Source organism: Ambystoma mexicanum, chromosome 8, assembly GCF_040938575.1.
Source record: "Ambystoma mexicanum isolate Mex_15411 chromosome 8, UKY_AmexF1_1, whole genome shotgun sequence".
In the NCBI taxonomy this organism is placed as follows: Eukaryota; Metazoa; Chordata; class Amphibia; order Caudata; family Ambystomatidae; genus Ambystoma; species Ambystoma mexicanum.
This window is the reverse complement of record NC_090929.1, coordinates 497432630-497456441: the sequence shown is the minus strand read 5'-3', so window position 1 is coordinate 497456441 and position 23812 is coordinate 497432630. Positions and strand designations below refer to the sequence as shown.

The window sequence follows — 23812 nt, the reverse complement described above, 5'->3', positions numbered from 1 at the left end:
TTTGGTAGTGATACCCAAATTGATAGTTTACAAACGATCGAATGATACTGGTCGAATTCAGCCAGATTTGCCATACAATCATTTGGAGTAAAATGCAACAATGAAACCACACTGTTAAATGAATCGATCCTCCATTTAAAAAATGAATCCCTAGCAAGAGCACACATTTGGTCCCCAGCAAAATCACTTAAAGGATGCCTGCTTTCCAACTTAAACAGTGCTGTTTTTCCGTCAGCTGTGACAGGACCATCTGCCAGCATCTCCTCGACCATCTGATCAGCCACCTCCTGCCCATTCAGGTTTGCATTGCACTTACGTACGATAAAGCCCTAATTATTATACTCTCATATCATTTGATGGACCGTCTCCTTGGGTCTAATGCAGATCGAAGGCGCAGGGACGTTGTCCACCCCTAAGGAGTGATGTCTATCAACAATCTAATTGGGACGCCCCTTCAGCTTTAGGCTGGGATAAACAATTTTCAATACTCAGTGACTTCTCTGTCACACGCAAAATGCTTTCATTGTTGTCTGGTTACCAGTCTGCAGCAAAAAGTGCCGAACGTGTCTAAGGCCACCTAATCTGTGCACAGTAAAATGTTTTTGGGCCGGATGCTCCAAAACAACAAACTCCTTGCTATATCAGTTCCTAGCTCTTCGGTCCTGGTGGCTAGTGTTGTTCTGTTATCATAGCACATCCAAATGCTTGTATATGCAAAGTGCAAGGCCCTTTGCTCAGTGCATTCATGGGGGACTGCTGTTTTAATCCTTTTTATGGGGAATTAAAATGAAATCGTCAGTACTCCTGGCTGGTTCAATATGCAAGCTATAGAATTGTATACAGAACAAATGTGTATATACTCATTCATTCACAAGTACTAAATACTCTAAAAACCTCACACCTCCCTTCAGAGTTGGATTTGCAACTAAAAGCAAATGCAGGTTAATTCAGGTGTCTAGCGTTTTTAGTATTTCTTGCTGTTCAAGGCACTGTAATGCTATTCTAAATAAATCTTCAAATGCATAGCACACTACTTATTTAATAGCGTCAAGGCACTATATTCTTTTAACCGAACCATGTCAGGCCTAGGCTAGTTGGCTTGTATGAGGGGAATTCTAGCAGGACATGCAAAATCCTTTGTTGCTACCCTGGCCCAGAGGGCGAATGGGTGCCAACACATGCGACTTCTGTTATATGGGTTTTCCCCAAGCTCAGTTCAATGTGTAATCTCATTGGTCTATGCAGTTCAGATGATGAATTCTTCCTGGCCCTAATCTGTTCATTTATTGGTTTTGCTTCTTTCTCTTTTGTTCTTCTTCCTGTGGCATTCTTTTAAGTCCTTGACTATATGAACTCCTTTCTCTTTATTTTTACAAATGTTATTCCAGTCTTTTATCATATATCTTTCATTTTGATCACCCCAGGTTGTAAAGTCTCAATATTCATTCTCGGTTCCTTCTCTTAAGCTCTCTATACTGGGATGGGTATAAAAGTTCCAGAAATCGCTATCACTCTCTTGATAGCTTCAATGCTCACCTTTTACTGGGTCAAGAATGGGCGTTCTGGTAATGATTATTACCCTCTCTCTTGTGATTGGGACAAGTATGAGCATTCCATTGATTCTCTCTTCTCTCCCCTTCCCTGTGTCTTCTGCTTTCCCTCTTACCTGTGTTTTGTAGGGGTAATGCCACTGGGGCCCTATTTGGACAGGGACCTGCTTTGCTTCGTCGTCCATCCATTTGCTTCCTTCTCAGTCCTTTAACCGTGGTGTCAGCGTTGTTTATGGGCCCATCGGTCCAACTCTTTTCGCTTGCGGTCACATGATCAATCTTCTTCCCTTCAGGGTCAGCATGTCTTTTTATTTCAATGTTCTCGTCTTTTCCTCTTTCGAGCGCTGAGTGTTGGCTTCTTGCCTCAGTACCTTCTCCCCATCGGTACGCTCTCTCCTGGTTTTAGCTTTCCGAACTTGCTCCCCTTCCCAAAGTCTTGCTTTGGGGTCTTCGCCCACCATCGGGCATCCCACGTCCAGGGCTTCCGCAGCTGGGCAGTGCTAGCTGATTTGAAACTCGCGGCCTCTCTCTCCTGCCAGGGCCCTGACTTCCTGTCATGGGGCTTCCCTCGTATTGCCTACAAGTCCTTCTTCCCTTTCGGACTTTCATTCAATATGGCATGCATAGTCTTTGTCCCAGTTTCTCCCAAGTTTTGTCTCGTGGACATTAATGCTACACTTTGTTGACAATAACAAACGTTTACTTGTTCATGTCTTTTTTCAGATTTGCATTGATTTGGCCGCGGCTGAAAGTACCGCGGGTGAAATGTTTGTATGAGAAAGGTGCAAACTACCAAAAGTTTGCACCTTTCTCATGCGAACACACATACAAACTCACACCCACAACACACCCATTACACACCCCACACCAACACCCACAACAACACACCCCCACCCCCAACATAAACAAACCCCATTTACTTCTGTGATCGGGAACCGGTGCTGCAGAGTCCATTTTCTTTTCTTTTTTATTTTTTTTAAACTGAAGGCTGCAGGGGTGTGCCCCAGAGCCCCCGCTGACTATACCATAAAGTATAGTGAGTGGGGCGGTGCGGGGCACACCCCCTTTTTTTTGTGGAAGGCTGCGGGGTGTCCCCTCGCAAACCACGCTCACTATACCCCCGCTCACTATACTGTCCCCCGCAGCCCCTATATTTTTTTTTTTCTTTTCATTTTTTACAATGCTAACACCAAAGGTTCAAACTTTTGGTGTTCGAACCTTTGGTGGTAGCATTTTTAGAACTTTTGGTCATTGCGACCATTTATTTTCAGTAAAATTGGCCTAGACCTTTTTTCATGGATTGTTATTGAAGACGGTGTAGTGATCTCAGGTTTAGGGAGTTCCTCACAGGAGTGAGAGTTCTTGTCGTCCCGAAAGGGGGAGTCTCTCCCAGTGAGGTCCTGCTTGCCTCTACATCTAGGGAAGGTGTTTGGTAGCGGGCTCACCTCCCTAGCCTCGCAAGGAAAGGCTGTCCCTTCCAGAGAAGTGGCAGAATCCCACGATTTGTCACATAACTTAAAGACTTTTATGAAGGACTTGGTACTGGAAATAAATGCCTCAAAGTCAGCAGTAATTATTTGTCAGACTTTGTTGTGTGGTAGGCGGACTACTGTTCCTTCTTTTACATTTTTTTTAATTAATGGTTAGCGACTGGAAGTAAAGAAAGAATATAATTATCTTGGTATGATGTTTACTTCTTTGCCTTAAGCAATAACAATTGAAATAAGCAAAGGAGTAATATGGCACAGTCCAAAGTTTTGCAAGGACTTATAAATGATGTCCTTTGGGGATGCTGTTGAGAGTAAATATGTTTAAAGAGCTCAAGCATCTGCAAAATATGGCATGGGGATTTGGGGCTATGCTAATTACAACCCTCTCCAAGTACAGGAAAATACATGCATTAAAAAACTTGCGTTTAACAAGCTCATCACCAATTTTGCTGCCTATTTAGAACTTGTCTTGCTTTTTTTGGGGGACAAACCTATGTTACAACCGATTTACCTTTGGTTTAGAACATGGCAGTGATTTGAGATGCTAAGAAAAGAAGGAATATCCTCTGTAGACTTATTTCTATAATCTTGATGCGCACTTATTTAGGCTACACACATTTTGTAATTGATCACTTTTTGATAACAAGCACCTGTTTTAATTTACTACCACTGAGAGCCGTTACTTCAAAATGGTTTCCATTGATCACGATTGCTGGCAACGTTTGTGAATTCTGTAATGGCGGTCAGGAAGATATTGTTGCATTTTCTGTTTTTTGTTGTATATTTTGTCAGCATTTGTAAATGTACGTTAATACCTCCTTTTACGCAATCATAATTGTACTCTATGCAGACCTGCAATGTATTCTTTGTCTGCAAATACCCCAGAGGTTGCCTGGACTTTGATTTCATATTTGAGGTTGATTTTAAATGCTAGAAGAAAATTGTGTGAAATATTAGTAATTATGCAAAGAAAATGTATTTATATGAAATGGTAACTTTTATGTCATTTTTTTTTTTGTATGATGGGTTTTTAAAAATAAACATTTTTGACCAACAAAATTGCCTGCCCCGTGATTGTTTCATTAATTCCATCCATCATAGTGGACTAGAGATTCTGGCAGACTATTCACTAAATGCTTCTCAAAAGTCAAATCTCTTGCGCAATACAGGTGACAGTCTCAAAAACTGTACTTATACATTAGTCTCTCTGCCCACCCCAAACAAAATTAATGCTGTGGCCCGATCAATACTAAGTAGTTAAGCCATGATATTACCCGATCAATCGTACTCCCCAGGTTTTCCTAGCCATAACAGATTTACTGAGAAACCTGATCTTCCTAACAGCAGCAGAACTAAATGTGTCCTCTTTCAGCTGAACTAGTGTGAAGAATGGCCTAATCCACAGAGACTGCATGCACATTTTCTTAGTAATCTCTGTGAATTCTCGATGGTAGAAATCTCTCTGGCATGATGGTTAATAAAATGCCCTCTTTCATGTCAATGTATGTCCTCTGAAGGCATCACGGAGCATAATTTCTTGTGGGACAGTCCCCACATTAATTTAAAAGTAAAACATTTTGGGGCTGGGTGTCATTTTTTAAGTGATACACTAGTCAGGGCTAGCAATTACAAATCTTCAAGGGGGCCACGCTTGGCAAGACCGAACTTCTGTTTCTTTCACTGTATTTTATTATTTGAAAATTACAGGGAAAATAATGCATTTTGGCACAAAAATGCTTACCCATCTTTTTAACATTGATTTAAAGAGCGGAGGACCAGTGTCCTTAACAGTGGGTTAGAGGAGGGGAAAATAGTCCACATGATGCAGGGAAGCTAGAAACTTGAACCAGGGACAAGGACCTCAGTGCATGATAAAGGAACTGGGTAGAGGAGGAAGTGATTTGTTTTGGATGAAGGGGTGAGAGGGGTAAGCAGGGATCGAAATTAAGATTGGATAAAATTAAGCTAAAAGCAGCTCCTGGGTAATCCAGCATTAACCATTGACCAGGAGCTGCAATACAGGGACAAGGCGTTAGTTTATAGTGTTCCACAAATCTAGCTTCCAGACAATATGGAAACCTATAATTCTGTCCATTATTCATGCCCTCATGCTTTAAATGTTGTAAGGATGTGTCCTAATGTTTATTTATAAATGATCCCAAATGCACAGTTAAATTCACATAGATGTTTGCTCTGCAACAGTTGGCATGGGGAGCCAAAAGTAGCCCCTGGTACCAGTTGGTGTCAAGCTAACCAGGCTCTTCTAGGCTACAAGCAGAAGATAAATAGCTCCCAGCTCCCCTCCATTTTGAACCCTGGATGAGTGGTGTGGGGTTATCGTAGAGTGCTAGGAGGAGAGGAGAACCGGGAGATGGCATAGAATGCTATGTAAGTGTTTCTTCAGAAAGGAGGAGAGCTAGGAGGTTGGATTTAGATGGATTGGGAGTAGTGCCAGAGGAAGAGCTTTCTAGAGTAATGGGAGAGGAAGAGCGCGGAAACACGAGGGCGTGCAAATGGACACAAGAGTGGGCAAGGAGGTGAGCCAACATGATCATAAGGTTTGGGAGAGTAGGGAGTGAGATGGGCACATAGGTGGGGCGGGGCAAGTCTTTGTATAGTTTTGAAGTTGAGAATCTATTTGTACTTTGCCCATAGATAACCAACCAAACTGACGATGGGATAGGGTGGTAGAGGTGAAGCGGACAAGGTTGAGTGTATGAACGGAGAAGTTGAGGACTTTGTCAAGAGGTGAAAAAGCATAGTTGTGAAGGCCATAGAGCAGACTGGCACAGTAGTCCGATCAAGGAAGTACTAAAGGGGAAATTGGGTGCTTTGCAGTGTTGAAGGGAAGAGGTCTTATTCTTCTGATGTTGAGGAGATTAAGTGTGGCCACAGTGGCAGATTTGGAGATGAAGAGTGTGAAGTTGTTAGATGGGGTTGAAGACAACACCAAGGTTGCGCAAAGAAGCAAAGTAGTGAAGCTAGTCTGGAGAGAAGAATATAAGAGATGGCCTCTTTGGATGGGAAATTGAGAATGTCCGGGTTAGTGGAGCATGAGGAAGTGATATGCCATGGATGGCAGAGAAATAATTGGAAACCTTTGACCGTTGCTTGTCAGGTAAGGAGGGAAAGGAGAAGATATCGGTGTTATCAGCAAAGAATGATGGGAGAAGCCATAGGATGAGCTCAAGGTGCCAAGAGCAGAGGTACAGAGTAAAGATAAGTGGATCTAGGACTGACCCTTGAGGAACAAAAACAGTAAGGGGGTGAATGGGGAGGTAAGTCTGTTCCAGGACACCTGAAAGTGTCTGGGGTGAGATTTGAAGCAAACCAAGTGAGGGCCTTGTCCCTGATGCCTAGGAGAGATGGTGTTGAGGGAAGGTCAGAATGGTCGATGGTAGAAGGCAAACGGAGAGGTTGATGAACAGTTAGCATGACAAGCGGATGTAGTTGCTGACATTGATGAGCACTGAGTGCAGAGGTCGGAGGCCAGATTGACGAAGATCTCTGAGGTTGTGTGTATCAAGGAACACAGTGAGTCTGCTAAAAGCTACACACTGTAGGATTTTGGAATAGTGAGGTAGATGGGATGAAATTTGGCAGGACATTTAGGGATCCCGTGGGCCCTGTGCCTGTTGGGCCTAGAGACCCAAGCTAATCCTCGCTGATAATGGCCAAACATGTCTGGAGGTGCTTGCAGTCTTTTGCAGAAGGGATATGACCTAGCAGGTCAGGCTGGACTTCCCATTTGGGGGTGGGACCAAGCCTGATTTACATATGTTCTTTCCCCTTTCTATAATGGCTTGGCAGTTGAAGATCTATGGTCTGGAGCGGTGCCCAGAGTAATTGACAGAGGTTTAAGGTTCATTCTAAACCATCCAGCCATCTCCTCTTTGTTTTGCAGTTAGGATATAGACGTGTGTTCTTAAGGATAGGGATGGCAGTAGCCGACTTATTGGAGGATGGAAATGTGGCACTGTCAAGAGGGTTTAAGAGGGAAGTAAGATATGGAGCAACAATGGGAGCTGTGAGTTTCACTATGTGTGGTTATAGCGGGTCAATGGAGGGCACATGAAGGGTTAGCCCCGATAAGGTCAAGAATCTCAACAGAGTTAGTGGGGGCAAAGGAATGCATTGTCGCAGGAGAGGAGGGTAGAGGTGGTGGAGATAGAAGGTAATTTGTGTTGGTGTTTTGAATGTTGGACATTTTTGAAGCAAAGTAGAAAGTTGTCATTAGCAGAAAGATGTGAGGAGATAGGTTCAGGAGGTGACTGAAATCAATTGAGAGATTTCTGGAGGTGCCAAGGGTGAGAGGATTGAGGTGAAACCAGAGAGCAGGGTTGAGCGCAGAGGTGTAGTTTTGAAGAGCAGTTGGGTTGAGTTGGAGATCCGAGGAGTGTCTAGATCTTTGCCAACAACTGAGTTTATTGGGGGAATTTATTTGAAGTTGTCCGTTGGATTTGCACATCATATACAACTGAAGGCTAAAGAACCATAGGATTAGAGTTGTCCTGGAGTACAATGTTTTGCAGGGAGGAATTTAAGGAGAATACTCCTATAGTTAGGTGTAGGGCCCTTCGTACTTCATCAGCTTTACATTTGAGTGACTGCTCTTAGATGCAGAATGAGATGATGGTCAGGCTAAGACCGCACCCCACCCCTCCCTGACTGGTCAAGGTCGAAGATGGTTTCAAGATCACTGACCCAGATAATGCACACCATCAAATTCGAGATACTTGTCTGTGAGATTGAGGAAGAATCCTTGAACCTCTATATATTGAATGCATACCTTAACTAAGGTTATGTAGAACCCTTGAATAGTTTGACAAAGGGAGATTTGTTATGGTCTCAATGCCTGTTGCAATAGTATTAAAAGCTAGTGATTTGTGAATAGTACGATGACCGTGAACGCCTCCTACCGGAGCAAGAGGAATATGTGTTTTCTTTTTTTACATAACCCATCAGATATGTTTCCAACAGCCAGGGGGCAACAATTAAGTGTCAAGGTACTAGTCCTGCAAGAAAAGCCACACTCCCTCAATTCTTCACATGCATATAGCACAACATTCCTCATTCACCAAGAATCTATCACTTGCCAATGGCTAGTAGACGTGCACATTTTGAGGACTGTTATAATATTGCCCCCTGTCTTTTGAGAGAAGCCATGATCTTCCTAAGCTTCATGTGATATTCACTCCTCGCACATTCCAACTATGCATAGTGGGATAGACAAAATGAGGGTTCATGTTACTATCCTTAAGTGGACATAGTCCAGAATTGGGAAAGCTTTTAGATGGTGCAACCAACATGGATAGTCCTGCATGACTACCCTCTTACCAATAATTGGGGAGTTAATGGGTGATCTGGAAGTACCTCCTTCATGCTTTTCTCAACACTTATTAGCAGTGTTTGTCGTCTCTGGTAAATCTAGGTTGCAAACCTTGTTCCTGCACAAGGGTGTGCCCACTAATTCTTCATTTTAAGGTCAGTTTTTACCTTGTAGGTTATCTTCTCCAGTTTGGATCATATCCAGTTTCCTAATTCTGTTCTCGGTTGTAATCCTGTGCGTCTCTGTATTAATCCATGACTGGGGCGTATTGATCTTGAATGCCGGCAAATCTGATTTCAGACCGACCCACCTAGTTCAAACCAGCCTTCATCTGGACGAAAAGCAAGGAGGCACCAGAGGTGGTGCAGGGTGGATGGGGGTTGTGGGAGGGGGGGGGGCGCAGCAGTAGAGGGTTGCTGTGTTGGGATACCTGTAGCTGGTTGGATTTCATCTTGAAATCCAGAGGAGCATGTTTCATGCCAAACCGAGCCATAAAATGCAGAGTTTGGTGAAGCTGTGGGAATATCGGATGTGATGGAGAGCACCATGCGTCCAGCCCCTGCACTGACACTGAAGGTGTAAAGTGAGATTGTAGATATACTGCCTATTAAAGGACACAAGTAGGTAACAGATGGGAGATGGGGGAGGTTGGAGAGCCTCCAACGTTTGATTTTAATACAGGGAAACCATCCCCAGTTAGATATGAAGGACAAGCCCAGCTGTATTTGCTGCCAGGGGACTGTTTCCATGCACCCAATCCTCACTCCACAACCATGAAAACATATTGGTGAAAGTCCTGCTCAAAGGTGCAAAGGTAATGGTGTCAAGCATTACAGGAGCAGATAAGAAATAAAATGGGCTGAAGTATTTTTATCTTGGTGCAGGTCTGACCTTTGGGAAGCCCATAATCTGCAGTGTCTAAAGGTCCCTTTAAACAAGGTGTGGTGAATGCTCTTGCAGCAGCTTGGAAAGTTGGCACTGCATATTGGGCAAGCTGTCTGCCCAAGTGCCACTCAGTCCTAGTCTCCAGCAGTTAAGATGTGCATCAGCAGTAGCCTTGCTTATGCACCAGGCCCACTAGCTGTCAAATGGCATCCAGGCCTCCGAAGTGAGGGCATGCAGGGCTGTGTCAAAACCCCACACAAACCAAGAACCGTTTCCTGATCGCTGCTATCACTGAAGGTTCAGTAACGGAAGCAGGAGTTGCCTGTAGTGGGTGTTGCCCCACCCTTTAATTTATGTCACCTTGTGGGTCCCACTTAGTAATGATAAAAAACATTTTTTTTAAAATGTTTTGTATTTTGAAGTACAATTTTATAGTGTTTGCATTTGCAAAGAATCTACAAATGTGTATTTTATTTTTCTAAACTCAGACTGGGTGTGTTCCACTTCCTGTTGTCTTTCATAGTCCATGCCATAGCAGGAGCACCCTGCGTGGTCTCTTGTGCAGCCCTATGAAAGACCTTGGGGAGGAGTCACCTGATGTCACAGCATTTGTTTCTCTGCATGGGCGGTAGGAATCTAGCCCATGCAGGGAAACCAATCCCTCTTCACCCTCCCTTTCCATATATGTGTCGGGCCATGGGCTGGGTCTGAGTGATAACTCTACCATCCAGCCTGATTCAGACCAGGAAGGAGGGGGATGTAGGCTGCTGATGAACCCGTGCCTCTGAGTTCCAGCCCTCCTGTGGGGAAGATATCACTGCTGCTGCCTTAAGGCAAGTGGAATGTTGTGTGTAACTTTTTATGTGCGAGTGTAATGGTGTGTGAGATTCTGTTCACTCGTCCGTCATTGGAGTGGGTGGTTGTGGGAGGCCAGTATACAACACTCACGTCATTGCCCATATTCCAGTAATAAAATTACTGGAACAGTGGACAAAAGCAACATGTGTTCTGAAGCTCGGTGGCATAGTACGAAAATGTGTCCAGACTGTATTTGGCATGGCATTTTACTGGCATCAAGGATAAAGCCAACTCAAGAGTCGTCTTTATATGGCTGTACTGGTCTATATTGGTTCAGCCAGTTTGAACATGTTCTCTAATTGTGGCCTGACTTTTTGTTTATTTTTTATCAAGGGTAAAGTTAACACTTGTCCTTGCCCTGCTGGCCTACATTAGTGCAGCCAGTCAGTGCATGTTTTCTTATTGGGGCCTGGCATTGTTTACTGGCAAAGGCAACAGAAGTATGTTTTTATGGGCTGATTCTGGCATATATTGGCTGAGCCAGCATGGATATGTTTTCTTCTAGTATTGTTACTGACATTACAGGGAGTGCAAAAAGTAGTATGTTCGTACATGGGAATATTGACCTATATTGGTGCAGCCAGCATGAAACTATTTTTTTATACTGGCATGTAAGTTGGGAAGGGGCGTCATGACCATGCATTGGTAAAAGCTCATGTGCACTGTTGTTGACTTGCCACCTAAGCAATTTTCTTGTTACCATACAAAACATATTTCTAACTGTGTAGCTTTTTACCCCATTTTTTATAACTTGCATGCTGCAAAATGCGCACTCACATGGGTGGTTTAGTAAGTGGTAGTGGAGGGGCAGGTTGTGACTGCATGTTGGCGTTGTGAGAAGCAGCACAGTGCGGCTTAATGTCAAGAGGTTCTTTCCTCTAACAGTCAATCAGTTGGAATGCAGTGATGGACATACGTAAGCTTCGGTCGAGGGGCAGCGGGTACCCTGCCCTGGTACCACGAGTGGCCCTGGAGTGCCCCCACAGTATTTGTAGAGTGAGGGTGTGCCCTCCCCAGGTAAATGGTATGCATTCTGAACCCTGCTTTTACTGCACCTGGTATTTCAAAGAGCATCCTGGGGGTTGGAGGCACAGAGGCTGAACACCTACGCTCTTGTGTCTCAGTTGGTGTTGGGGGGGACTGATTCTTGGACCAGGCTAGCTTTGATCTAGACCACAGCCTGCTCCTGTTCAGTTCTCTTCCCCCCCCTTTCTCAGGAACTGAGTCTGGTCCGAGGAGGGACAAATACATGTAGGCTTCCCTCTCACTGGAATGTGTGGCTTATTAGCGGGAGTGTGTGTAAACGAGTGTGGGCACACCAACGTACTGCTAACGGTGTCCCACAGCCTGCCATAGACCACTATGGAAATTCACTGCGGAGTAAGATACTGTGTATGGCTGGAGTGTGTTTACGGTAATAGCAGACCAGTGGACATCAGCAGTTTTTAGTGTTTAATACACCGCCATAAACGTTGCATTTTATAAGCCGCCCCGCGGCTTTGTGTTTGCAAAGTCCACTCTGATTAAGGAATATAACAGTGGCCCCCTCAAAGCACACCAGGCTATATTTGGGGGCACTGTGACTGGATTACCTTTCTTCCAGCCAGTGACAAAGTAAACATTTGGCTTTGGCAGCAGACGTGATCTTATGTCATTTCTAGGGCTTTTACATATTACATCAAGTGGCCAGGCATAATAACAATGCCGGGTAAAGCATCTACTAAGCCCAGGACCCAGAAACAGCAAGCCCTACGTAAAACCACCATCAAGACGTGGTGAAAAAGAATACGAGGTACGACTGCAGACTCGTTCCACTGCTCCTGGGAATGAGGCGATACAAAATAGCAAAGCACCTATGGGAAGAATTACCACCTACTTTCAAGTGGTTTATGCACAGGACAAATCCGGGGACCACAGGAGGTTGCCAGCCTTAATACTCTCCCTTTGGACGACACAAATACCGACTATGGGGACATAGACAACTACTCGCTATTAGCATTGTGCTATAAATTAACTGGAACAGTGGCCAGCTGTGTAACCCCTATTGCTGCTACTGAAGGAGTGCCATCTCCCGTTGATACAATCTGAGTTACCAAAGCATTATTACACATAAATGACAGTGTCAGTAGCTACTTTGAAAAGCCCTGTGAATGTGATAGTTGTTGCCCCCGAGGATAAGCTAACTAGCCCTCTGACCATTCTGTCTAATTCGTAGTGACTGTTTGTCGCTGAATCGCTTTCCAGAAACCATCAAGGACACGGGTGATGAAGTGGCGGCTACAACAAACGAGACGTGCCACAGCAGCATGCCAGACCTTAGCAATAACACCAACGCCGCAGATGGTGTGCTATGCTTTGCAGTTAAGATCCTGCTTAAACTGTGCAAGGTTATCCTGGAGGAAGTGAAAAAACAGGGAGAGGTTCTGGGCCAACTGAGTAACAGTCTCTTAAATAATTGTTGGTGTGCAAATGGTACCGACCAGATTGAACCAGTTCTAACTGTACCTGGTGTTGACAATGCAGATCAAGAAATTATTCTAATACCTAAGGACACTTATATGCAGGATGTTGTTGTGAGGCCAACAACCTCTCAATGTATAAAACCTGTAAGAAAAGGCGCATTGCTAAACGGGACAAAATGTGAAGACAAGCTGCCACTAGAAAAAAACTTGAAGGCCCAAACTGTAACTGCTGAACCACTAAACTCCCCCTCAATTATGCCAGAGCAAGTGCAAATTAAAAAAACAAGGCTGACCCTTAACAAAAGAAGGGTCGGTGGGCAGAAGCCACCTGGCACATTGACAAGTTGGTTACTGGCTGATGATCCACAAGTCATAAGAACCAGAGGTGAACTGATCTGCTTGCGGACCTTGATCTTTTGGGCCCAGAGACTGCATGTTTGAACGCACCAGGTACAATAAGGACTTAGTCATGTGTACAATCTGCACCAACGCCTACCGTGAAAGACACAAATATTTTTTCTTTGGGCAGATGCCCTTTGACTTTTACAGGCAATCGAACCAATAGAACAGACATGCTCATAGTTTCTAAAAGTATACCTGCATTGAGAGTCTTATCAGCAGATTTTAGTTTTGTCGAACCTGTGAAAATCAATGGAGACAACTTTGTAAGAGTCCACTGTGTTACAACTGAGGTATCCTCATTGGTACGCAGTTATCAAAAATCTTTCCTGAATGTGTGATATGTGGTTGACTGTCCGGCACAAGTTCCGATCCAACAGTTGGCAACAGAGAAACCATCTGAGATAGTTGTCCCAAAGGAGGGGCTCAAGGGAAAGGACGTAGTATTAGAAGCTGCCAAGGGATGGAAATGGTCAGGAAGTTTTTGATGCCTCAACTGTCTGAAACTAGGTGAAATTTAAAGGTTGTTAGTTGGAACACTAGGGGGCACACTCACTTCATGGACCCAACAGGCTCTCTCCCCTTACTCAGTGAATTTGATGTCGTCTTTCTGCAAGAAACCTGGCTTACAGCCAAGATCCACATAGAGGGTTACATACTATTTCAGCAAATCGCAACAAAGGGCCTAAAAGGTCGGCCATCCGGTGGCCTGATCATAGGTATCAAGCAATGCGTCCCTTTGAACAGTGTAAAAGTGACTATGAACACCAAGAACATATTGGCCATAGAGGCAGTGGTAAATGGGGTGGGTGAGCCCTTAACGGTACCGTTTATTAACATTTATGCTCTGCCGGATATTAGGAATTTGGATGAGATTCATGAGACCATAGACCAAATATGTTCAGGCTGCGTTCTAGCAGGAGACAGAGAATTTGTACCATTGGGTGGTGACCTAAATGCTTGTTGTAGAGTCAAGGAAAGCTGTCAAAGATATGGATATGTTAACCCTGTGAGTGTTATGAAATTCCCAAGAGGGAATAAAAAGGGGAAGACTTGGGTAGATATGTTGAAGGAGTGGGACTTGTTGATGTAGAACGGTCGGACTTGGGGTGATTGGCTGGCTTAGGGCACATGGTGCATGGGTAAAGAAGACCTCACGTTATACTTCTTTGGCACTAATGCCTGCTCTGAAAGAGTACAGTCGTTGGAATCAAGTAGCACGGCGTATAGTGATCACCACATGCTCATACTTGCAATTAATTTCCAAACGAAACTGGGTGGTCATGCGGGTGCTAGTGACCTGGAGATCAATCGGGTGAAAAAAAGGACATGCTGGATGCCGCAAAACATATGTTAAGCATCAAGACACATTAACCAAATCATTACACAGTGTACCGAATCCTGGCAAGGGCAGAGTGTGAGTGATATTGGCACTTGGTTGGCGCAACTGGCCATTGACGCTTGGAAGATCAAACCAGCAAGCTGGCCATCCACGAGGGTAAACATTGTAAGATATTTGATATTGAGATACGACACACCAAAAGATTAAAGCGCGGAGAGATTTGGAAAGTTAGAAGGGAGGCTCATCTAAAATCCCTTTTAAGCCTAAAATTAATAAAGAGTATAAGTGTTGGCTGAACAGAAGAAGGTACACAGCCCTCAATGGGCAATGGCAACCAATGTTTGCTGTGCTTTGTAGTAAAAACGTTTAATCTATCTGGCAAACTCTGTCCAAAGCCAAGGGTGACACTCATGGTTTCTTTAATAAATCCTATACCCGAGTGTGAATGGATAGAATATATCAATTCTAACTTTGTTACATCAGCAGGCAGTGGGAAGAAAGTAAAACAAGAGGGGCGTTGGCAACTTAACCTAAATGTTGATAACATATACACTGCTATAACAACATTAAAGGGATCTATAGCCCCTGGGCCCAACGGGCTGTCCAATGCCGTATTGAAAGCCGACCCAAGTGCATGGGCATACGTGTTGAGTATCCTATATGAAAAGGTGTGTAAAGAAAAAACTGTCCCTGTTACTACTCCCAATATACAAAAAGGCTGAGTCTGCCCGGAGAATTACAGACTATTATCACTATTAGATGTAACAGGTAAACTGTTCGGTACATTTGTGCTGCATGCCTTGCAGAGCTGGATGGATGAAAATCTTTTGGATTGTACACAAACCGGCTTCCATCCTGGTGCAGCGACAAAAACATAAGGTTACTTGATATCCATTTAGGGGAAGCAGCAACCAAGCGGAACCCTGTACTCTGTGTCAAATGCAGCGCTAAAGCCCACCCATATCAAATAGTGAACATGGCAGAAGTTACGTACATAGGGCTGCCCTGAATGATGGTTCAAGGTACTCCGTCAGCTGCATAAAGGGAATAGTGTTCATGTGCATTTGGACAACCTGGGATCTAAAATGGTCCCTAATTTGGTCAACAGGGGGCGGGGAGTCAGACAAGGGTGTGTACTGGCACCTCTACTATTTTGTTTCTAACTGGCGGATCTGCCACTAATGTTATTGATGGGAGATGGCTGCCCGGTCAATATATGCCCTCAACATCTCGCTAGCCTATTGTATGCAGATGACCTCGTTTTGCTCGACCGTATCCTAAGGGGTGTAAAAAAACAAATTTAAAATACTGACAGAGTACACCAAGTCATACGACCTAGTCATAAATATGAGTAAAACCAAAATGATGGCTGTACCTGGCAATAAGATAGCAAGTGTCTGTCTGCAGATGACTCAAATAATTTTGAGTATGTCAACAGTTACCGATACCTGGGAGTAGAGTTGACAGGTGACTGTGACTATGAAGCAATCGTGGACTGAAAAAAAAAAAAGAAAGGCCAGACAACTGACCTGTTTTATTAACAGATTTGCAAAACAAACCACTGGATACTCACTAGAAGGGATTTTAAAGCTGTATAGACAGTTTCTCCCCAGCCATTTTGTATGGATCCGAAGCACTTGCCAGGAGTGATTTGACATGGCTGAATGTGGTGGAAGGTCAATTTTGGAGGAAGCTGCTTAATCTGCCACCTATCACCTAATGTCATACTTGCGACTAGAATTGGGATTGGTCTCCCTTCTAAGCCAAGTGCATATAAGAAGGGGCACACTGTATATTAAATCCAGAGGCTCGCCAATTGTTGCCGCTCATCGGTTCAACATATTTAATTGGTAGTCCTAATAAATACGTCAAATAACGAGAAATGTTTTCCAATATAGAGTGGACCTCCTTCTTTGAGTATGGCACAGCGTTTGAGGAGTTGAAGGCCATATACAAAAACAAGGTGGAGCAGTGAGATTAGTTAAACAACTTTACACATTTGCAATATCTACACAACTTCAAATCTGTAGGGGGCATTGGCCACTGTTGTCTTAAAACACAGCAGTATCTTCTGAAATGCCCTAGGGCTGCAGTTCGCAACTTCATACTGCGTACAAATCAGGTGCCACTGCTGGCGCTACGAGGGGCCCACACAAAGCTCCCAGCTGACCAGAGAATATGTTGTATTTGTAAGATAAAGGAAAACCTCGAAACACCTAGACACGTATTAACGTTGTCCTAAAATGGGATCTACTTCTATGACAAAGCTGGGGCAATTTGTAGGAAGCTACGAGTCAATTAAGAGTGGTGACTTCTGGGTTTTTTGTTTAAACACAGACCTTGAAACTGTGCACATGGCACTATAACGTGTCTAGAAAGTGATCCATAAACGTTTAATAAAGGAATAAGAAAACGAGGGTAGGAGATACATGTCCAATAAAAGGAAAACGTTTTAGGAGACAAACGAATCTGCTGATCTTAGAACAATTTTAGGTATTTATTGAGGGTTTACTAATTGTAAAATGCTCTGGCCTCAACCTCATCTTGTTCAGTGTCTAGTTTAAACATCCATTAAACCTCAACTTGGAGTCCATATGGTAAATGTTACTATCCATGGCCAACGGCAGCAGGGTCCTTGCTCAAGGATGTGTTGTTGTCATTATACCAATCACTAAGGTCACAGCCTCTTTCAAATCTTCAAGACTCTCTGCAAGCTCTGTTATGATTCAACAATGAAATGCTTATTTGCAAAAGAAATAGAAACTCAGCAAAACATTTCCCTGTAGTGGTAATCCAGATTGGTGTTTACAGTTTTTATGTAGCTCTTCAAGCAGTATTCCTCCCAATGCTAATCACTGGGATTATGATTTGGTCATTCGATATTCAGTTTACTGACCTTTGATTGATGTAAGGCTAATTGAGGCAAGCCAACATTTGACCATGAGATTAGATATAGATTTTAGCATTGAACACTTGGCTCTCTGCGCTATCGGAGCACAACACTAGCATACCATTAAACCGTGCTAGTTCCAGTAAACCAGCACTTTTCATTAAACATCAACAGACCATTCTGCTATCAAGCCTCAAAACACAGAACACAAGTCATGTTTACTTTACTGTGTAATTACCGAGGTGTGTTAAAAATGTAAATATATACAGAAAAGATTAAATATGTGGACCTTTGTAGAGTTAAATGAAAAGTTTTTATTGATTGACTTATCCTCCTGCTATATTAGCATCCCCTTCTGCAACATGATGTAGGAAGTGAACCAGCTATCGAGTGGCTGGGAAATGGTATACATCATGTATTTCTTGAAGGTTGAATTATTCTAATTATGTTTGACTAAATTGCTACAATGTGGAGATTTTCTGATTTCGGAAGCAGTTGACCCTATTTGAATTAGTTGCTATCTATGCTATATTTGTTCTATCTTGTCTGTGAGGAGCTTGAACTGCAGAGGCAATTAACTGTTCCTGCTCTTTGGGTGGAGCTCCCACTGCTGTTAAGCTATTTCTATTTTCTGTGAGGGGGGAGCTTGAATCGTTTAACCCCTGCTGGGCAAGTTCTTTGTGATGGGAAGTTCGACTTCCGAGTTCTCGGTTGTTCCCCATCTATGCAAGTGTAGCTTGCATTTCTGAGGCAGTTTTATTTACCGCTTGCGCTACTCCATCCCATGCAGTTCCTTCACTTTCTATTGCTGTCAACGTCGACTTATCTATGGTAATGTTGTATTGTTGAGACCCACGACGTTCCTGCTCCATGTGAGGAAAGAATGATCTACCGAAATTCATGGCCTACCTTTTCTATATTAGGATCGGAGTGTGCGCTCCTGAATCCTATGTTGCACCTGTTCTGTGTGAGGTTTGCATCTACTGTGGAGACCTATTCCTTACTGCGCTCTCTGTGGAGATCTACTGCCTTTGCTTTAACTTGCACTTATTCACTCCTGTTCTACATGAGGGAAGCCTGAACAGCTCCTACTCGGTGGTCTGTTCTGTGTGAGTGGAGCATTAAATGGCTTATGCTTCTGTGATACTATATGGGTGGGTCCCTAATGCCCTTAACCAAAGTGGGCCCACTACTTAAGGAATGAGTGCACGTTTGTTCGTAAAGCAAGTTGTCCTGGGAGGAGCTACATTATGCTGCACAGTCAAACTAACCCAAGTCTCGCCGAACCACATAAGTTGACACATTATATTCATTTTTTCAAAAGTTAAAACACTCCATATATTTTATTACAATCCACCTCCCACATGTGATTGGACAAAACTTATACAAAGAAATTCCATCTTTCTCCAGTTCTTCCATTCCCATTGGTTATTGATAACTTAACTTCCATCTTCAGATCGTATTCCTAGCACACCCCTTCTTGGGATTCGTCAGTGGTAGGTCATGACATCAGCACATGGTTACACACTCCTATACAAACATAATTCTTTACAGGTCACAACTGGCCTGAAACCTCTTAATCTTAAAAGTAATTGCACATGGTTTGCATGGATAATTCAAATGACATAAGGAAAGCACAATAAATGTGGTCCCTTTCAACTGATAACTGTCTCATCCACCCCAACTTTTCTTTCGTCCTGGAACACTTTAATCTAAGTGACTACCATTTCAGCATGCACGGCACATCCTGAGAATACTCGAAACCCCTGGGTATTGGTCACTCTGGCCTCGAGCGTCACTTCACCCCTTGTTTGTTGCTGGTCTAAACAAATGGCTGAAACCCTTCGGCAAGCTCCCAGGCACTTTCAGGATACTGCCAGGCCATAAAGACCCTGGCTGGTTTGTTAGCTTAGCTGACCATTGGCGAAGGTCGTAGTTACTCATCCTCTGCCCTCTGAAACTCTTCAAAACCAGTTCCTCCAAGTCACTTAAAATGTAGCGAAACCCTGACTGCCGAGTTTAATCTATTTTTAAAAAAGCCCACTACATGTAGATTTATAATTCCCTGTGAATGCATGTTTAATAACTGTCCTGTTTCTTCACAGTGGGTTCTCTGACCAGTCACCCTTCCTTGCATGTGCATTATAAAACTCCTCACTGCCTAGTCTCTAGGCACTTCATTGCACATTATATCTGAACCGTGTTTATTTTTGATTTGGTAGTTTTGGCTTTTGTCTTTCTAGGTGTGTGCAAATCTAATGCGTATCAAATTATTAAAAGTAACACTAAAGTAACATATCCCATTCACATTTAACTACACTGGATACATATACAATATTGCAACCTTGCGCTAACTTTGCTGCACCTCCATTCACAAATATGGCGCACGCAACATGAACCGTCCTCATTGTTGGAACCTTTCCTGACCACCCCAACAGTACCTGTTCTTTGAATGCAGGGGAATCTCACCGTGTTAGTGCTCATCTTTTCCATTTGCGAGGGGGTGTTTCCTCTACTGCGCACTGCTTTAGCTGTTAAAAGAGAGAACCCTGCTTTTCTGTCATGATGTGAACTGCTGCCGCCTAATGACCTCCATACAGTTTGAACTTTTTCCATGCATTCGCTGGATGTCACATACTTTTTATTCTATTATGAAGGAGAAAAATCATTTACACTCAAAGTTTAAAAATGGGAAGGAAAATACTCCCATCTCAAAATCTTATCTGGAGCATTGGTCTTGTGCCTTAATTCCAGTGCGACGTTCCTTGGTGAAAAATGTCAGGTTTGTGTGGCGCACAGATTACAATCCATAATGTTTCCTTATGCAACCTTCAATTATTGGTATTCCTTTTTGTATCATTGAGATTGCATGGCATTAGTCACACCTTGAACTTCATCAATCTCCAACAAGCATATAAACCCACTCAAAAGAGCTGTAAGCCGAGAATATTTAAGAGTTCTCTGGTTTGGCTTGCAAACATTTCAAGTGACACGGCCTTTATGGCATTTGTGGAGCTTTTCCATTGAAACAGACTTTAAGTAAAAGATGTAGCTTCCCTTTATGTAATTTCTGCTCACGCAGCCTGTGTCTTAATTGCGTGGCACAATTGACCCCGGCGGCGCAGTCGAGTAGAGAAAGGCAGCAAGGACGAAAGCTGAAACCTTGAAAATATATTAAGCTTTCTTTGTCACGCACTCCGCACCATTAAGTGTGTGGGGCAGTTTCAGTTTGACCAGGCCCTTAGGCTGCACTTCTATAATGAACAGCTGATTAACCAGTATATCTTCCTCTCCCAGTTTGCAGGTAATTAAAGCTTTCACTCGCTCTTTGGACAGAAACATGCTTGGGCTCATTTGTTTGGCATACAGCACGAAGTGGGAGGTTCCATCTCCCAGATCACGTTGCTCGGTTTCTTTCCACTGTGTCTCAGACTTGTTTTACTGTCGGAGCAGCCAAATCTTACATAAAGCTTTCGAGCTGCTTTGCTGGCAGACAGGTCAGTGGTCTTTCCTTTCACCTGTTACGAGTACCTAAGTGTAATGCTCGAGAGGCGTTGACAAGTTATGCGTCTTTTCGTATTCGTTTTGGAGCCCAGGATTTCTCGGGGTAATTTGACAGCAGAACCGCGCCATCCACTGCCACGTTTGAACTGCTATCGCGCACGGGCGCGTACAAGAACAATATTGGAACCTCGTATGCGCCCTGCCCTCTTGTGAAATACATTATCAACGGATCCTCCTTCAGCTGATCGTTCAAAGTTAATAAAAGGTACACTTTTCAGAAATATGTATGCCCCGGAGCATATGTTGGCAATTTCCTGATGGACATTTGTCGAGGGTATACTCGCTGCAGCCTTAAAGCGCTCATGTGTACCAGAATAGCCAGCAGAAGAGGTTTTACCAGTTGCTGACAACGCCCTCGCTAATGGGTGTTCCCTGTTGTTGTTTTTTGTTTTTTTTGCAACCAATGTTATTTGACCAACTTGATAACAAAAGCTCTCCACATATGTTATTTCTTTGTAAACGTGTCAGACCTTTAAATCCTGAAGCCCATTTTCACACCCTCCCACCCTCTTAATGGGCACCCTCCTCCATCTTCATTATTATTCGGACAAAAAGTGTCCTCGACTTACTAAACAAGTATTAATTGGGTTACATTCAGAAGACCTATTAACCATCATACCAGCCCAAAAGTCTATTGTCTTGTGGTGCACAACCCATGTGCCGTCTTCCAAGTCATACTTCAGGATAGCTGATCATGGTGTATTTAGTAGTTCTGTTATGTTATTTGGCATTTATATAGTGCCTTATGTATCATTGGTAGGTTGAACGCCCTCAGGAACCGTAGTTCAAGTCTGTAGAGAGAAAGAGTGTCGTATGGTGCGTGGGTGCACCGGCTATGTATGCAGCTGGTGTGATTGTTGAATGATAGCTGCTTTATAGCGATAGGTGTGGTGCTGATGAATCAGTTGGAGGTGTTCAGTCTGGAGGGTGGACACCTAGACTGGGTTCTGGCTGCGTTAGGCCTGAGGAGCGCCTAAGCTAGCGGAATGTGCTCAGCTAGCAGTGTTTTATTAGGGTTATGGGGTGTTCGTGGGGTCGTGTTCGTATGAGAACAGCTGGGCCGAATTTATCATGGTATAGCTATGTTTTAGTTGAATAATGGTGTATAGATCAGAGTAAGCATAGTGGTGTGATATGGTGGATATCAGTAGTGCCTGCCTGAGACCGGGGACATGAGCAGGACAGTGGGGACGTACATAGCGACATACATATATATAACGACAGGATGGATAGGGGTATATATGGGATAGAGATACATAAGCGGCTACTGGTACATGGCATATATAGGCAATACAGATATTTAGGTAGCTTCATGATGAACAGGTGTTGTGGATGCAGTTAATCATGTTTTCTAGTGTCGAGAACTGCCAACTTTATTCCGCCACATCTCTCATCCGTGGACGCTGTTTTCCCCACAATTTTTGCCACCGGGAAATGCCTGAGAACTAAGAGAATCTGGAATCCCTTTTTCTTCTCCAGCTTAAAGTGCATGACCCAAAAGAAACAATGTAAGATTGTTGTGGATTTAATAACTTAATATCTCTACAGGACTAGACCTATTGTCCAAGCAGTCCCCCCAAATGTGGGTATTGCTTGTTTAGCAAGATGGAAAGTGATGATACCGGGTGGCGAGTTGTATTGTGTATCTTCTTATCGATTCTCTCCCAGATGTGTTCCCAATAATAAGCCCCAGTTTCAAGGTAAAATCCCTCTGCCAGGATAACCTGCGCTTGCCAGGGTCAACGTGACACTCATTAGTTGTAATTAGGTACAAATTGAAGATTAAATCCGGACCTAAACTGGCCATTTTGAAGATTTGTTACTTTGGAGTGCCAGTGTCTGAGTTTCAGGTTTAGGTGTCTGTACGTTGATTGTCTAAATTCAGATGTGCACCCTAAGCCCTTGATGTTACAAAAAATATCCCCCCAACATATGGCAGCCACCTTTCTCTCATCTACATAGCTATGTGAATCTAGCCCTGGGCTAAACACCAGACTTTCTAGACGCGTGGGAAAGGGAGGAGTGAAATAAGTATGTTTTTGTTTCCTAGCACACCTCGCCCCATTCAGTAAAGGTTAGTCTTGTGTTTGAATTAATATAAAAGTTTTTAGCCCTTTTTAGTTTAGGAAGTGAGCGGTTTCCAGATGTGTGATCGTGCCGCAGCATGCCCCATGAACAACAACCATGGTTTATCTGATGCAGATTGCATTCATTAACCCATCACATGTAGTTGTATAGCTTTGTCTGTGCACTGTAGCCCACCCTTCCCCTTACTATAAATAGTATTTCCTTGTTAACCCCTTGACTGCTAGGGTATTCCTACCTGTTGCTAACTTTTTTTGGACTGTTCGGTATTCCAGCATTCCTCCTCTATAACTTTTGTTTCTACAGATATCATGATTAATTTGCCTCCCCCCGCTCCACCCCCCCCACATGTAGGCAGTCACAATGCCACCCAGGATTTGTGGTTTGCTGTAGTGGGGTGTGAAAAAGTTACCTTTTTTTTTGTTTTTCAGTGAATGCCAATAAAATGAGGTACAAAAGTCTGATTTATTTTTTAATTTCATTTTTCTTCTGTAAACCAAAGGTTTTCAATTCTGAATTAGTCAATCTTTGAGCTTTCCAGAACAGGATGACTTGAGCGTGAAACACAAAATTCACAAGTGTATCTTCGGTTGTGTAAGCAGTGGTCAATTTTTCCTTTGCTTTTTAATTTGACATGCTTGCATCAAACTGTTGAAAAGGGTAGTAAAGGTATAGGGAAACTTGGAAATGTGTACATTTCTGGAAAGAAGACGCATTTCAAATACATGAATGGGTAATTTGCGTGCATCACTCAAGACTATTTGTCCCATATTTTATCAAAGGGAAAAAATGATGAGAAATAAATTATGGGGCAAACGTTTGTCCTTGTAACCTAAAGTTCTATATGCATACGGACAAAAGCAATGTATTATTACGTTCCCCTGACACTGCTGGATAGGAAAACGTGCAGTATTCGCAGTGTATTGGAGGACAAACAGTACATTTAGCCAAATAGTTT

At 43.3% G+C, this 23812-nt stretch overlaps 1 protein-coding gene across 4 annotated transcripts in view; it reads left to right on the top strand.

Moving 5' to 3' along the window:
- LOC138472142 (solute carrier family 35 member E2A-like) overlaps positions 1–23812 on the top strand; it is a 741922-nt gene that overhangs the window by 52399 nt on the left and 665711 nt on the right. Inside the window, exon 1 of one of the 4 annotated variants that reach the window (XM_069610156.1) lies at positions 20620–20702. The exons of 2 other annotated variants lie outside the window; for them this stretch is intronic. The gene's annotated coding sequence lies outside the window, so the exon portion shown is untranslated. Of the gene's footprint in view, positions 1–20619; positions 20703–20726; positions 20975–23812 lie in introns of those variants that run through there. One more of the 4 variants, XM_069610157.1, reaches the window with a different exon arrangement.